Source organism: Colobus angolensis, unplaced genomic scaffold (assembly GCF_000951035.1).
Source record: "Colobus angolensis palliatus isolate OR3802 unplaced genomic scaffold, Cang.pa_1.0 Scaffold366, whole genome shotgun sequence".
NCBI classification, from domain to species: domain Eukaryota; kingdom Metazoa; phylum Chordata; class Mammalia; order Primates; family Cercopithecidae; genus Colobus; species Colobus angolensis.
Window position 1 is genome coordinate 582,051 of NW_012116999.1, and position 14,848 is coordinate 596,898.

Genomic DNA, 14,848 nt, shown 5'->3' on the forward strand with positions numbered 1-14,848 from the left:
GCTGAGGCAGGAGAATCACTTGAACCCAGGAGGTGGAGGTTGCAGTGAGCCAAGATGGTGCCATTGTACTCCAGGCTGAGCGTAAGAGCAGAACTCCAACTCAAAAAAAAAAAAAAAAAGAAAAAAGAGTGTAGAGGCCAAGGTTTGCTGAAAAAAATCGCTGACATGGGGCAGATTGATTAATAGGTGAAAAGACATACAGATTATTTAACATGTATGCACACACGGAAGGCTTCAGCTTCAGAATGATGACCTCAAAGATAGAGGGGAAACGGTTAACTTTTATAAAACTGATGTTAATAAAGTATGGACAATGGTCTAGAAGTATGATTGAAGAAAAGGGTATGCTCTAATGCTGATAGACTGAGTAGGGAAACCCAGCAAGGCCTGTCTGTCTAGACTCTGCTTGGTCTCTCTGAGCCTGTATTCCTTCCTTCTGGGTGTAGGGCAGGGCCCTCTCTGGAATTAGGGCTTTATGACCTACAGTCAAACAAGGTAGGTCAGATCATTTCTTTATAACCAGTTTTTACATAGAATATTTTTAGATTTTATGTCTGACTTTGGAGAAAAGGGGTTCTGGTTTATATGACTCACCTTTAAGAAGAGGGATTCTAGTTTCTATGCCTACTTCTGGGGTTTTGGGGTGGGGAGGAGAATAGAACTGAGGGGGGCAGGAGAAGGTCAGAGAAAAACTTTTGATTCTGAGGCTCCCAATGAGGCTTTCATTATGGGATGTTGTTTTCTGAACCTCAAGAAGAGGAAGAATAAATTCTGGTATTCTATTACACGGTAGGGTGACTACAGCAAATAACAATATAATGTATATTTCAAGATAGCTAGAAGAGAATAATTTGAATGTTATCACTACAAATAAACTATAAATGTTTACAGTAATGTAAATGGCAATTACCATGATTTGATCATTACATATTTATACATGAGTTGAAATATCACATTGTACCCATAAATATGTGCAATGATTATATATAAATTATACATTTAAGAAAATACTAACAAAAAATATCATGATGAGGGTATATGTACGAGTGAAACTTGGGGGGATGAAATGAGTACTACAATGTAATAATAATATAATCTTGAGGGTGAAAAAGCTAAAAAAATTTTTTTCTTCAATTTTTTAAATTTTTATTTTGAAATAATTTCAGGCTTTCACAAGTATTGCAAAAATTATAAAATAATTATTGTGTAACCTTTATCCAGATTCTGCAAAAATTCTGTTTACATCTTAGATAATCAAAGAACAATGATTAATGTCACAAAATTAACATTGATATAATTCTATTATCTAAAGATCTTATTCGAATATCACCATCACGGCTCACTGCAGCCTCGACTTTCTGGGCTCAAGCAATCCTCCCACCTCAGCATCCTTAGTACCTGAGACTACAGTTGTGTGCCACCACACCTAGCTAAGACTTTCCTCCTAATGGCTCCTTCTTGTCTGAGATCCATTCATGATCATGTGTTGCATTAATTAACATGTCTTGAGAGTGGATGAATTTTAGTGATAACAATGTACAAGAGCCAACAGGTGACTGAAGTGAAAGAGGGGTGAAATCACATTAGGAAAAATCACAGAAGTCCAGAATATCATTCATTCATTCGTTCACGCAATAATTTCCTTCTGGTCTCTTAAATATGTGCCAGGCATATAATTATGTGCTGGATATTGGCAATAGTAGAGTAAATATGTCATAGTTTCTGATCTCACAGAGTTCAAATCTCACCCAAATACCAGTCCCTTTAATGATTCTGACCAAAAGAAAAATCCAAAGAGGTTAACAGTCTGATAATTCACCATGAAATATCTCCAATTATTCAACCATGAGAAGGACTCCCTTGCCAAGTTGTATGTTTTACACTTCCCTTTGCACTTTGTTGGAATTTAATAAAGGTAATGATAATGATCAGTATCAGTGCCTAAAGATCAAGATCAACATTCACCACCATCTCCAAGTAAAAATCAATTTTATTCTTCATATAGTATTTCATATAGGGAAAATGTAATACTGTATATCACGAGTTGTCATGCTAAGAGTTAAATGACTATTGCATTTCCAAATAAATGTCTGTATTCTATATTAAGTGATAGATAATAGAATGCCGAAATGCTTCTGCTCTGAAAATAAATGAATTACTGATGGTACTCCATGGCTCCCCACTGCCTATAAGGTGAAACAAATTGCTTAGTTTAACATTAAGGCTTTTTTACAGTCTAACTCTAACCTTTCTAGCCATTCTCCATTTTTCATCCTGCATGGAAGTCTTCCTCCATTTCAACCAAACACTGATGTACAACATTTCTGCACTCTGTCTGTCTTATTTGTACTGTTTATTCCAAATTCAAAAACTTCTTCTTGCTTTCTAATTACTAAAAGTCTACCCATCCTTTGTATCTCTGGTGCAATAATTGCTCACTACATGTTATGAATTCTTCTGAATGTTTTAACTCTTAAGGTAGAGGAAACAAAACCTTGAGAACATCAGTTTAAGAACACTAGCCTTAACCTATCAAAAATTAGAATGTGGTTTTCAAACAACGTAAATAATGGAGACCCTGGGGATCTTTCCAGGCATTCATATTTGTAAGCTATCCTGGTTGTTTCTGCCCAATAAGCACTTTCTTACAGAAACTATAAAAATAAATAGGACATAAATGTCTCTTAGAATCCTTATTGTGTAACGTTCTCAAGGGTTTATTCTCCTGAGTACCACATGTTATAAACCAAGAATACAAATAAGTATAAATAGCGGTCCTGGAATATAAGACACTGACAACAGATCTAAAAGGTGTATTGATTATTATTCAAAAACACCTTCATAGGAATATCAAAAATAGTGATTGCTGCATATAAAGTTGAGTCCTTTCAGTATTAGAGAACAATTAGGCTCAATTATATAGAAAGATTGAATAAAGCATTAAGTGAAAAATCATTATGCAAGCAGATGACATAGTTTTCTTTAAAACAAATAAGCAAGTTATGATCCTAACCTACATTTTAAAATCAGCCAGTGTATAAGTTCAAGCCACTTTGAATGATTTGAAATGAAACCTTATACTACAGGATTGCTGGTCTACTTTCCAACTCAGAGATAGTAATGAATCTCTCACTATCTGTATAACATCATCCGAGATGGTGGTGGCATGGTATTATAAAATACTTTCATACCTGGTTCACTCTGAGCCCACCTTAACACTCATCAACATGCTGTTTTGCTGGCCTTCTCTACCTTTCCTCCTAATTCCCAAGATTCTGACTACATATTATGATGAAAAATCAGCTCGATATTTTACATCTTTCTCATCAAACCTCCTTTCTTCTGTCCTCAACTGTTGGAGTGCAGGCGGATACATAGGGTATTACAAATAAAACACAATAAATAATACTTTTCCTTCATATTTTCTATCATTTACTCATGAAAATCACCTCAAAAGAGGTCGCCTTGTGTCTTCTCTGTGAATGACAAATGTGGAAATGAAATCTCTCTGAAGAAAATCGGTAGTGAAATCTTGATGTTTAAAAACAATATGAGTTGCTATTGAATTATACATCAGTGTCTTTAAAATCCGCATGCAATTTCAGTGTTCCAACTTATTCAAAGACTTGCCAGAAGGAGACAGAAGCAAAAGGGACAAACTAGTTGAGAACATCCAATCATTGTGATTTAGGTATTTTTGTTCATTGTACCTCTAAATTACTTGGCACATGTTACCCAAAGTGACATCTCAAGACTTTACTAGATTCTGAACTTTTCAACATTATCCATTTTAAAAGAAAAAAAGCATTGGCTTGGATAATCAAACAAGTCTTTAACAGTGAAATGTACTTTTTTGCTTCAACTTGGACATAACTGGCTCTGCTTCTTTTTGGAAGTTTACACTCGTTAACAGAACATCATACTAATTTATGTATGTAGAGCTTCCCTGTTCCACATGAAAGACAGATCATTAGCAAAACTAAGAAGTAGAGAAGGTTAGTCAGAGATGACCTCCACCTTCTCTCCCTTCTCATTTAATGTACATCTTCTCTCTCAAACTACAACTTTCTCTCACTCCTGATATTCATCTCAAGTCCAATTCTGACTCTTGTTTCCTACCAATGACAACTACAATGCTTGCTCTAATTGCCATATCCAGGGTATCTTGATTACCCTCAGATAATCTGAAAAGCAACATTTTTTTTAGATCCAAAAAAAGGCTCCAATAGTAAAATAATGGGCCAGTGGAGGGAACATTTCAGAAGAAATTCTGCCCAGAAAATCTCTTATATCCATCCAGCTATGTCAAGTGTTGTGTAAAGAAAAGCCATGATTACAATGCTAGACACATAAGTACCCAATAAATACTTGTTGATTTGCACTACATTGTAATTACAATGCCAAGTATCTAAAAGTACATGTCACTTAGCTTTTTCTAACCTTGAATATCCTAAGCACATAATGATTTGGCAGAGTAAAATGTCTGCAATTTGCTTTTCCTCCACGATGAGCAGATAGCAATGTATGCTGAATTGCAGGATAATATCTGCAGACTGAAGTCAAGTCTGTGGTCAGAGGAAATGTCAGCCTTTGACTTAATGAATCTCAAGCAGAGTATTAGCTCACTGAAATAGAAAGAGAGAGAATACATTTTAAAGGCTTTATTTGAATTTCATAAAAGGAAAGAAAATCATGTTTATGCTTTTTACCATGAAATTTCCAATGGATAATTGGCAACTCCAGTTTTCACCACTGACAAGTCCTGATCTAGGGGTTGCATTATCTTCATAGAGAAAGGCAGTAGAGCAAGGTTGGATGAACTTTTTCTGGTAGTTCATGATTCTATTTAATGTTTTCATGAGAAGAAACAACAATGACTCTTCATACCATTTGCCTGTTTACTGTCCTCACAACCAAAAATAAATATGTTTTGGGGGGACAAAAAGGCCCATAGGTGATGAAAGACTCCTAATAATGAGAGTTGGGTCAATATACCTGATAGTCAATTAATACTGCACCTGATACACTTAGCTTTTATGACATGGAATGACCTACTCTCATACTCATGAATGCATGCGCAAAACAATGTCAATATGAGCAGCCAGGTACTCAGTAGTTCTCATAGTCAGAAGAAGTCCAGTAGTGAGACACGATTTTTGACTGTGTTGGAAACTGATAAGAAAATCATGAATTATCGGCTGGGCATGGTGGCTCACACCTGTGATCCCAGCACTTTGGGAGCTCAAGGCAGGCAGATCACCTGAGGTTGGGAGTTTGAGACCAGCCTGACCAACATGAAGAAACCCCATCTCTACTAAAAATACAAAAATTTGCCAGGCATGGTGGTGCATGCCTGTAATCCCAGCTACTCAGGAGGCTGAGGCAGGAGAATCGCTTGAACCTGGGAGACGGAGGTTGTGGTAAGCTGAGATCGTGCCATTGCACTCCAGCCTATGCAACAAGAGCAAAACTTCATCTCAAAAAAAGAAAAAAAAAATGAATTATGAAAACAATAGCATTCTTACTAGGGGTGATTGAGAGAGACCATACATTTGACAGTTTATTATACAAATTTAATATCTCATCACAGATGACGGGTTACCTCTATTTTATTCAGGATGTCTAGACATCACACACACTGAATCTTAAAAAAAATGTGTCATCTTCTTATCTCTCATCCCTAATTTTCTCTTAAGGACATAGTAGGAAAGAACCCTGAATTATAACCTGCAGGAGTCATGTTTGGTATAATTAAGATTTTATTACTCACTTAATTAATATATTACCTCAATTCATTATAGTACCAGTAGGCAATTATATTATATTTTGGTACCCTATTCTGCCTTTCTTGAAGCACTTGTTTACCGTATCCCTAGTCATCATATCCATATTTATCTAGGTTTCACCCATACTTGTGATGAGCTAGAGTAGGGAGTTGGAAACCTAAAAGAGAGTATGGGGACAGTGGCAAGTTGGTATCCTCTTTCCTCAAGGAGAGTAGAATTAGGTGCTTTAGGCCAATCATGAGCAGCAGTGGGAGTGGTTTGAGACACCCTGAAGGGTTCATTTGCTTGTACATCGAAAACGGAGTGTGCTTCACCATACTACGGCGGGGACTGCTGGTTCTCCATTTACTCTTTCAGTCTTTAGAATGGAAAAGGAACTGAGTTAGCATTGTTCAATCACTGAACTGCATTTCTTCCTAGCTAGAACTCTCACATAGGCCGTTTGTTGCCCACGGAAGGTCCAATAAAGCCAGACTTCCTTCTTCTTCCTTTCCTTTTCCTTTTCTTCTTGATTCAAGCAGGGAATATGTTTTGACTTGTGTAAGAACAAGCAGGGTGTTTAAATTGTATATTTAAGCTACACAGCAAAAAGAAAGAGTATAATGGAAGCAGGTGTAGTGCTAGGGGAAGGGGCGGGTGGGAAAACTATTCAATCCAAGAACAGTATTCAGTATTCCTAGAGAAAGGAAATAGAAATAGCTTCAGCATAGCAGCCAATCCACGTCAAAAGTAGACAACACTGAAAAATGAGATAGCACGTGTGGTATAAAGAATTACTTCCAGTCACTCTGAACTTTGCCAACACTTGTCAGGACAGTCAGAGTACTCAAGATACATCAGATAGACACTCTTGTACAGGACAATTAGACACATTGCGGGAACGGGTAGGCGAGAGAGGAGAATTGCAGCTGAGCAAAGGTTGTGAAAGTGGCCTTTGTCTTCCACTTAGCTGTCAAGTTTGGAAAAGGCCTGGGAGAAAACTATGAAATCTCCCACTGTGCTGCTCAGAAAAGCAAACGAGCTAATTCAAGGATTATTCCTATTGAGGGGAAAAGCAAAAACAAAAACAAAAACAAAACCAGGAGTATCTTAACTGAACTCCTGTCATTTACATGTACCTACAAAGCTCACTCAAAGCATGGCTGTCCTATGATATTGCAAAGACATTTTCCCAGCCTGTTGACCCCTTGTCCCTCACCCTCCACCAATACAAAAATCTCTAATGTTAGAAATTCATATATAAGTATCAGTACCATGTAAGAGTTGTTTGGTATTGTTGATACAGCCTCAAGGAAAGGATCTCACAATCTTATTTTGTGATCTAACAAGGTGTAAGACTTACGGTAGGAAAAAAAAAAACACTTGTTTAGAGAAACTATTTTTTTTTTTTAGCAGTGCCAGGGTGGGTCTAAAATAAGCTGATTTTACCTAGGGCGGCACCAGCTTTAAACAACTCCATGTTCTTTCATAAGTTTTCCCACTAGAGTGGATAATGGTGTACAGATCTTGAAAGTCTTTGTTGCCAAGCACTGTGGGAGGGGACTGAATTTCTGATTTGCACATATCAACTATTGGCAGCTAGTGGCTCTCTTAAATGTATGCTGCTAAGGATTCTGTAATGTTTTAGTTTGTTACACAGTCCTAGCTCAGCTGAAAAGGCACAGTAGTCTTTAATATCTGACATTAGAGAAAAAAGACAATATAATTTGTGCCTGGGGTGCTTGGAAAAGCTGCAGGCTTCATAATAATTTGGGTGAGGGAAAATGTGGATAATGACTGTATAATTGTTTCCATAAATGGCAACAACATAGATTATGTATAATCATAAAAGTAGCATTAGCATTTACCATGAATCAGTCAATCCTAGGAGAACCTGTAGATGCCCCTTTCTGCATACATTTTCTACCTTAGTGATATCCTCCCACCACTGGAACCACCTAGAGTGTTTACTGTTGAACCATTAAATTTCGAATTTGTCTTGAGGTAATGGAAAGCACAGTGGACTGTGAAGTGAGAAATTCTGGTCCAGCCTCTGCCACTTACCAGCTGTGGGAAATTTGAGCAAGTACCTCCCCTGTTCTGGCCTCTATTTCTTACCATGGAAAATGGGAAATCTGGGTTAAATGAATCACTGATATCCCTTTTACTACCCAAATTCTGTGATTTCCAAATGTTGCTCTCAAACTGCTTCATGCATATCAAATAATCTAAGAGTTGAAAGAGACCATAATAGTTTTTTCCACACACCCACTTAATGTTTGAAACACCACAATATAACATTGATGCCAAATGACCATTCAGCCTTTCAAGAAACACTTCAGTGCTCAGAAACTCACTATATGTTGATTTTTAGTGGTTTCTTATACATTGGATACTAATTCATTGCCAGTTTTAGGCACTTTAAGTCTCTTTTTCTAATCAATTATCTGATCACTAACATTATCCATGGTGTCTTCTATTGAACAAAAATACTTAATTTTGGTGTTTTTCGAGAATTTTCTAACAGTCTGAGCTACAAACAGAGTGAATGAGCCACCACAACAGATACTGAGTTTCTGAGTAAATTGTTTCAACAGGAAGTTTACTGATGAGAAAACCCAAAGGTTAACAAATAATTTAAACGATGATCTAGCTAGTTAACAATCAGAGGAGTGGAAGTTAAAATAGTAAGCACTCACTTTATATTCACTACACTGGCTGAAATTAGAGAAATGAATCATCTGCCACATGTTGGCAGAAATGCAGGGCTAGATCTGGATAGCCCAAGAGTTTAATGAGGTTCTTGGCCCATTTTTTTACAGCTCATGAGATAGGAATGGTTTTAACATTTTTGACGGGTGATTCATGAAGAAATGGACGAAGAAGGAAGAGGAGGAGGAAGAAGAGGAGTGGCAAAGACAATCCCGAGTGGCCTGAAAAACCTAACATATTTACAATCTGGTTCTTCACAGAAAAAGTTTGCGAAGCCCTAGACTCTAGAATCCCTCATACGCTGTTGGTGGAAGAAGTCATTCTACAGAGCAATATGGAGCTATTTATATATACACCGTGTGACCCAGAATACACAGGCTTACAAAAGTATAAAATGGGACATGTAAGGCTATTCATTGCGACGTTGTTTATGGTGGCAGGAAGTTGGATCACTCAGGCTACTCATCACTGGATTTGGGGTTAGGAGTCAGAAATGATAGATAATCGAGTCATCAGTCAATTTAATTGGTAAAGTGTGGTAGATGTACATTATGGAGATTATGTAGCATTTACAAATGACAAAATAGATATACATGCAACAAACTAAATAGAACTTAGAAAACATGTGGAGTGAAAAGAGAAATAAATAGAATGACATCTATATCAAAATATCACTTATGTAAACTAAAAACATGCAAGTACAAAACAACAAAACATATTTTAGAAGTAAACAAACAGTAAAGGATTAGAATCATTGCCTGTGGGTATGAGAAATTGAAATAGAAAAAAACAATCAAATATGTGTGGTCCTTGCAAGCAGCAATGATAATCAGTGTGACATCAACTGAGGAGTGTGATAAACTCGACTTTCCTCAACAGAGAAGCAATAAGAAAAAAAGTTCTTAAAATAGAATGAATTCTTTCTTCACATAATTCCCATCCACTCCTTGGTCCTAGTTATATCCTCTGTCACACAACACAAGTGCAATCCTTCTTTCACATATGCCCATGACAGTTCTTACCCCTTTAGGTCCTTTTTATTCTACATACACAGTTCTACCCTCTCGATGGCTTTTCTTAATGTGACAACCAGAAATAAATATATTATTCAAGGTACAGGCTGCCTTAGTTCATTTGGGTTGCTATAGCAAAATACCTTAGACTGGGTCATTTATAAACAACAGAACTTTATTTTTCACAGTTCTGGAAACTGGGAAGTCCAAGATCAAGGTATCAGCAGATTTGGTGTCTAATGAGAGCTCGCTCAACTTCACAGATGGTGCCTTGTTGATGCATCTTTACGTGGTGGAAGGGGTGAAGAAGCTCCGTGGGGCCTCTTTTATAAGGGCATTAATACTATTCGTGATTCATGAGGGTAGAGCCCTCATGACCTCATCCCCTCCTAAAGGGTCCTCCTCTTAATACCACCACATTAGAGACTAGGTTTCAACATATGAATTGGGATGCATGAGGACACATTTAGACCATAGCATAGGCTCACCATCACACAGTAGAATAAAACTATTTCATTCCAGACACTATACTTCTCTCAAAGAAGCTTAATCAGAATTAAGGGTACAAACTGTGTTTTAACTCTTACCTATCTTGCATCATCACATTTAACCCTGTACTAGGCATACAACGGTAACTTTGTAAATGTTATTTGTTGTTGCACGTCAAATGTACTGTATGATAAACATTATTATAAATGCAGGCCAGGTGTGATGGCTCACGCCTGTAATCCCAGCACTTTGGGAGGCCGAGGCAGGCGGATCACGAGGTCAGGAGTTCGAGACCAGCGTGACCAATATGATGAAACCCCGTCTCTACTAAAAATACAAAAATTAGCCGGGAGTAGTGGTTCATGCCTGTAAACCCAGCTACTCAGGTGCTTGAGGCAGGAGAATCAGTTGAACCCTGGAGGCGGAGGTTGCAGTGAGCCGAGATTGCACCACTGCACTCCAGCCTAGGCGACAGAGTGAAACTCCGTCTCAAAAAAAAAACAAAAAAAAAAACACAATTATAAGTGTTAAGTGTAAGTCATTGTATTTAAGCATGCAGCTATCCAGTGGATAGAACTAAATTTTAAAAAATCAGCATAGGCTTACTTTCTTGTACCAGATAGCATATTCTAGACATTACAGCTAATAAAATAAATCTATTATAATCTCAAGTGATAAATTTCAACAAATGATGGAGAACTAAAATTTCCTGTAAGTAGTTGGATAAGTCCAAAGGAACTTTACATTAATGGATTCATGTGCAGTGTTTATAAGATAAAATAAAGCAACTATTTTCTGGATGGATTGGGGGTTTAACATAGTGTCAGTAAATGTCATGTCTGTATGAACAAATATACATGGTTGATTCACTTCTTTTGGTTATGGAAATAGCTGTGTTGTTCTGCTGATGGCTCAATCAGCAATCATTTCTGATTACTAACCCCAAATCCATCTAAAATGGTTGATTCAGCTATGCATGATCATCTCAGAACTGAGTCTACATGTGGATTAACAAAACTGTTAGAGGCCGGGTGTGGTGGCTCATGCCTGTAATCCCAGCACTTTGGAGGCCGAGGCGGGTGGATCACCTGAGGTCGGGAGTTCAAGACCAGCCTGACCAACATGGAGAAACCCCGTCTCTACTAAAAATATAAAATTAGCCGGGCGTGGTGGCACATTCTTGTAATCCCAGCTACTCGGGAGACTGAGGCGGGAGAATCACTTGAACCTGGGAAGCAGGAGGTGGCAGTGAGCCAAGATCGCGCCATTGCACACCAGCCTTGGCAACGAGAGCGAAACTCTGTCTCAAAAAAAAAAAAAAAAAACTGTTATAAAAAAACACTTTAATCTTTAATGTCACTAGAGTATCTAAAGCCAAAGAAAAATGTCTCTTCATTTTATAACTTTCTACATATGTGCTCCTAATGCAGAATTATATGAGTTTTTTGTAGGAAACTGAATGAAGAAGAAATAGGAAACTGAAAGAAAGACTACTCCAGGCTTTACTGGACTTATTTAGGGGCATTATTTTTATTCTTATCAGTGCATTCCAAAGTAGAAAAATGTTTCACCTCTTTTCCAATCCAAAGCACACTGAAAAATATCACAAGCTTCCACTCTCTCTCTCCAAAATTGGAAGTTTACTTATGAGACCTAGCATTCGTTTTTCAGGCTCTGATAATGAATGTACCATGACTTCTTGCTGTGTATCTGCCTGGAAACTTTTCATCCCAGAAAGGAAGCATGCTTGGATAAAGCTCCTTTGCATATCTGCAACTCAACAGGGCCAAGAAAAGCTTCCATCAACAACAACAACAACAAAATACCAAAGTGTAGTAGAAATAGATGCGACTCTCCAAACTTCAAGAAGTCCCATGAGCATCTGGAGATAATCCATCTTGTTGTCTCTTAATTGCCAGTAGGTTTATCACAACTTCCAGTTTGATTTTTAAGGAGGCTGAACTGTAAAAGTATTGTAATTAGCTCATTAAAACGTGCAAGGCAAACTGGGGAATTATAATTCATTCTTTGAAGACTCAGGAAGACAGGAAGTCGGGTAAGCAATTCATTCACTTTTCTCAGATACTCTTTGGGCATAGGTAAGACTCAGGAAACTCTACTGACATTCACTTCTGAATGCAGTATACATTTTTATTTATTTTACCCGGTTTTCATCTATCTTATGCATAATGTCTAAAAAGGAAGGAAGTAGTTATCTTGGGAAAGTTGATCTGTTTTTATCTGAACAATGAAGCTGGCTATTTGCAACACTGTGGTAAGCAAGCTTTAAGTTACAATAGCAATTTGATTTGAATACCAATAAGCCTAGTATTAGGCATTACAGAATACTTACTAGGCAAAGACTCATTAGGGAAATCAACTTTTGCTTTCCCAACATGCTCATTAAAATTATAGATCTTAACTTTATTGAAGTATACTCAATATTTATGACTTTCTGGAACAACCTGGATAATCCCTTTCTCGGCATCACTTGTTTGCCTACTAAATATCTACTTCCCCCTCCTCTTTTTTCACCCCCCCAAGACAGAGTCATGCTCTATTGCCCGGGCTGGAGTGCGATAGCGTGATCTAGGCTCACTGCAACCTCTGCTGCCAGGGTTCAAGTGATTCTCTTGCCTCAGCCTCCTGATTCGTTGGGATTACAGGCATGCACCACCATGCCTGGCTAATTTTTGTATTTTTAGTAGAGACAGGGTTTCACCATGTTGACCAGGCTGGTCTCAAACTCCTGACCTCAAGTAATCTGCCCGCCTCGGCCTCCCAAAGTGCTGGAATTGCAGGCATGAGCCACCGTGCCTGGCTTTTTTCTTGCAACAACACAATTTATTTCGTGTGTGCACTCCTGCCCCATATGACCCAAGGGCTTAGGATTCTAGACTCAGTCCCAGATATAAACCTTAATCTAGGTCAATTTTTGTGGTTCTATTTTTATTGCCAGTGATTGATTTAAGGGTAATTAATGGATTGTAGCCAATGAGACATGAATGAAGATCTGTTGGGGGCTTCTGAGAAAGATTTGTTCATTCTTCGGAAGAAGATATAGATAACATTGCACCTTTTCTGCATCTGGACATGGTCATATCTGCATGAGATATATGTAACTGCTGTATCCATCTTGTGACTATTACAAAAACCAGCATTAAGATGAAACTGATAATGAGTTCAGAAAAGTAGAGAAATGCAATGACTCATGTACCTAAATATTTAGACTTTATTCATTCCAGGCTCTTAAGTAATATCATGTATAAAAGCTGACCACAATTACCCTGTCCTATTCTTCTAAGTTCTCCAGGACAATTAATAATAGAGTCTTCACTTGTCCCATACACATTTAAAAAATAAACTAATGGTTAAACATAGATAATTAAATGCACATGTTTATCTCTACTCCTATCTGAAACTTCTAAATAATAATATAATGTTAATCGTGATAACAATAATAGTTGATGACACAAATAACTTTGTGTCAGACACTGTTCTAAGTGCTTTACATGTACTAACTTCTATGATACAGGTGCTCTTTTATTTTTATTTTTCAACAAGAAAATAAATGAAAAGAAAAAAATAGAAATGCAGACAACTTAAGTAAATGGCCTGTGCTCTCTCAGCTGGTTTAATATGGCACAGCAAGGATTCCAGCCCAAAGAGTTCAGCTTTAGAACCTGTGCCCTCAAATACTATGAGGAATGAAAAGGCATAAACCCATGAGGACAAAGGAACCCCAAGAAGAGACAAAAATTGATGAGAAATATTGGCATACATTTGAAAGATAGAAAACAGATGGAAGCATGTTGACTGAACAAAGCTAATTAAATCAAGATCGAAATGCTTACAGAAGGAAATGCTGGTAAGAAGCAAATTATTGCAGCCCATGGAAATTGGAAAGGCTCAAGAGTTTGAAACACCAAGTATCTCAAAAGATGATGGAAAAAAATTTATAGGGCAGAAAACAGAGGAATTATTTAAAGACTATATAAGGAGATACTAGAATCCCAGGTGCTCTTCACTCTAGTAGGTGATCACATGTCTATTCTTTGGAAAGATTTAAGAAAGCCTCCAGATTCAAATTTCAAGCGCAGTGGTGGGTGGAAGAAAGAAACAAACAAAAAACGGTGGGATTAAGTGAATTATTTCATAGGAAGAATAGAAATGCCAAACTCTTCTCAAATACAAGCAACCAGGCAAGAGCGGAGATAATTTAGTTTTGAAGAATTAGTGCCTCCTCAAAGGGGAAAAACCTTATCCACAACAAATTGGCAGTCCCCCTTCCAAGTATCTGTGTCTCTATACAATGACTTTACAGTGAATATCACCAGTTAACCAAGAAAATAACAAAGACCTTTCAAATAGCTTTTTAGTTTTACTCTTAAATATAAATGGACAGTTCTTTCTTCCTCTTAAATGTGAGTAGAGAGCCAAGGATGTCCGATATTTGATGAAAACTTTCAATGTGAAACATAGGCTGCGATGAACAAATAGAAAAAGGAAACAAACAGAAACAGAGACAATGTGAGAAAGCATAAGAAAGATTTAAGAAAAACTCTAGCACCTTAGAGAAAGAAAATACATGGGATCATGATAGATTGCCACATAAAAAGAGAAAAGTCTCTTTTTGTCCACCTTTACTGAGGTATAATTGACAAAAATTATAAATATTTACAGTGTATAATGTGATATTTTTATATATGTATACATTGTCTCATGATGGCTACAATCAAACCAATTAACACATTCATCACCTCACATATCTTTGTATGTGTGTGTGGTGAGAACATTTAAGATTTATTCTCTTTTTTTTTTTTTTTTGAGATGGAGTCTCACTCTGTAACCCGGGCTGGAGTGCAGTGG

The 14,848-nt window shown here is 37.3% G+C and overlaps 1 pseudogene across 1 annotated transcript in view; it reads left to right on the forward strand.

Annotated features, from left to right (window-relative positions):
* LOC105519988 overlaps positions 1 to 14,848 on the forward strand; it is an 87,244-nt pseudogene that overhangs the window by 71,534 nt on the left and 862 nt on the right. The window lies entirely within an intron of this gene.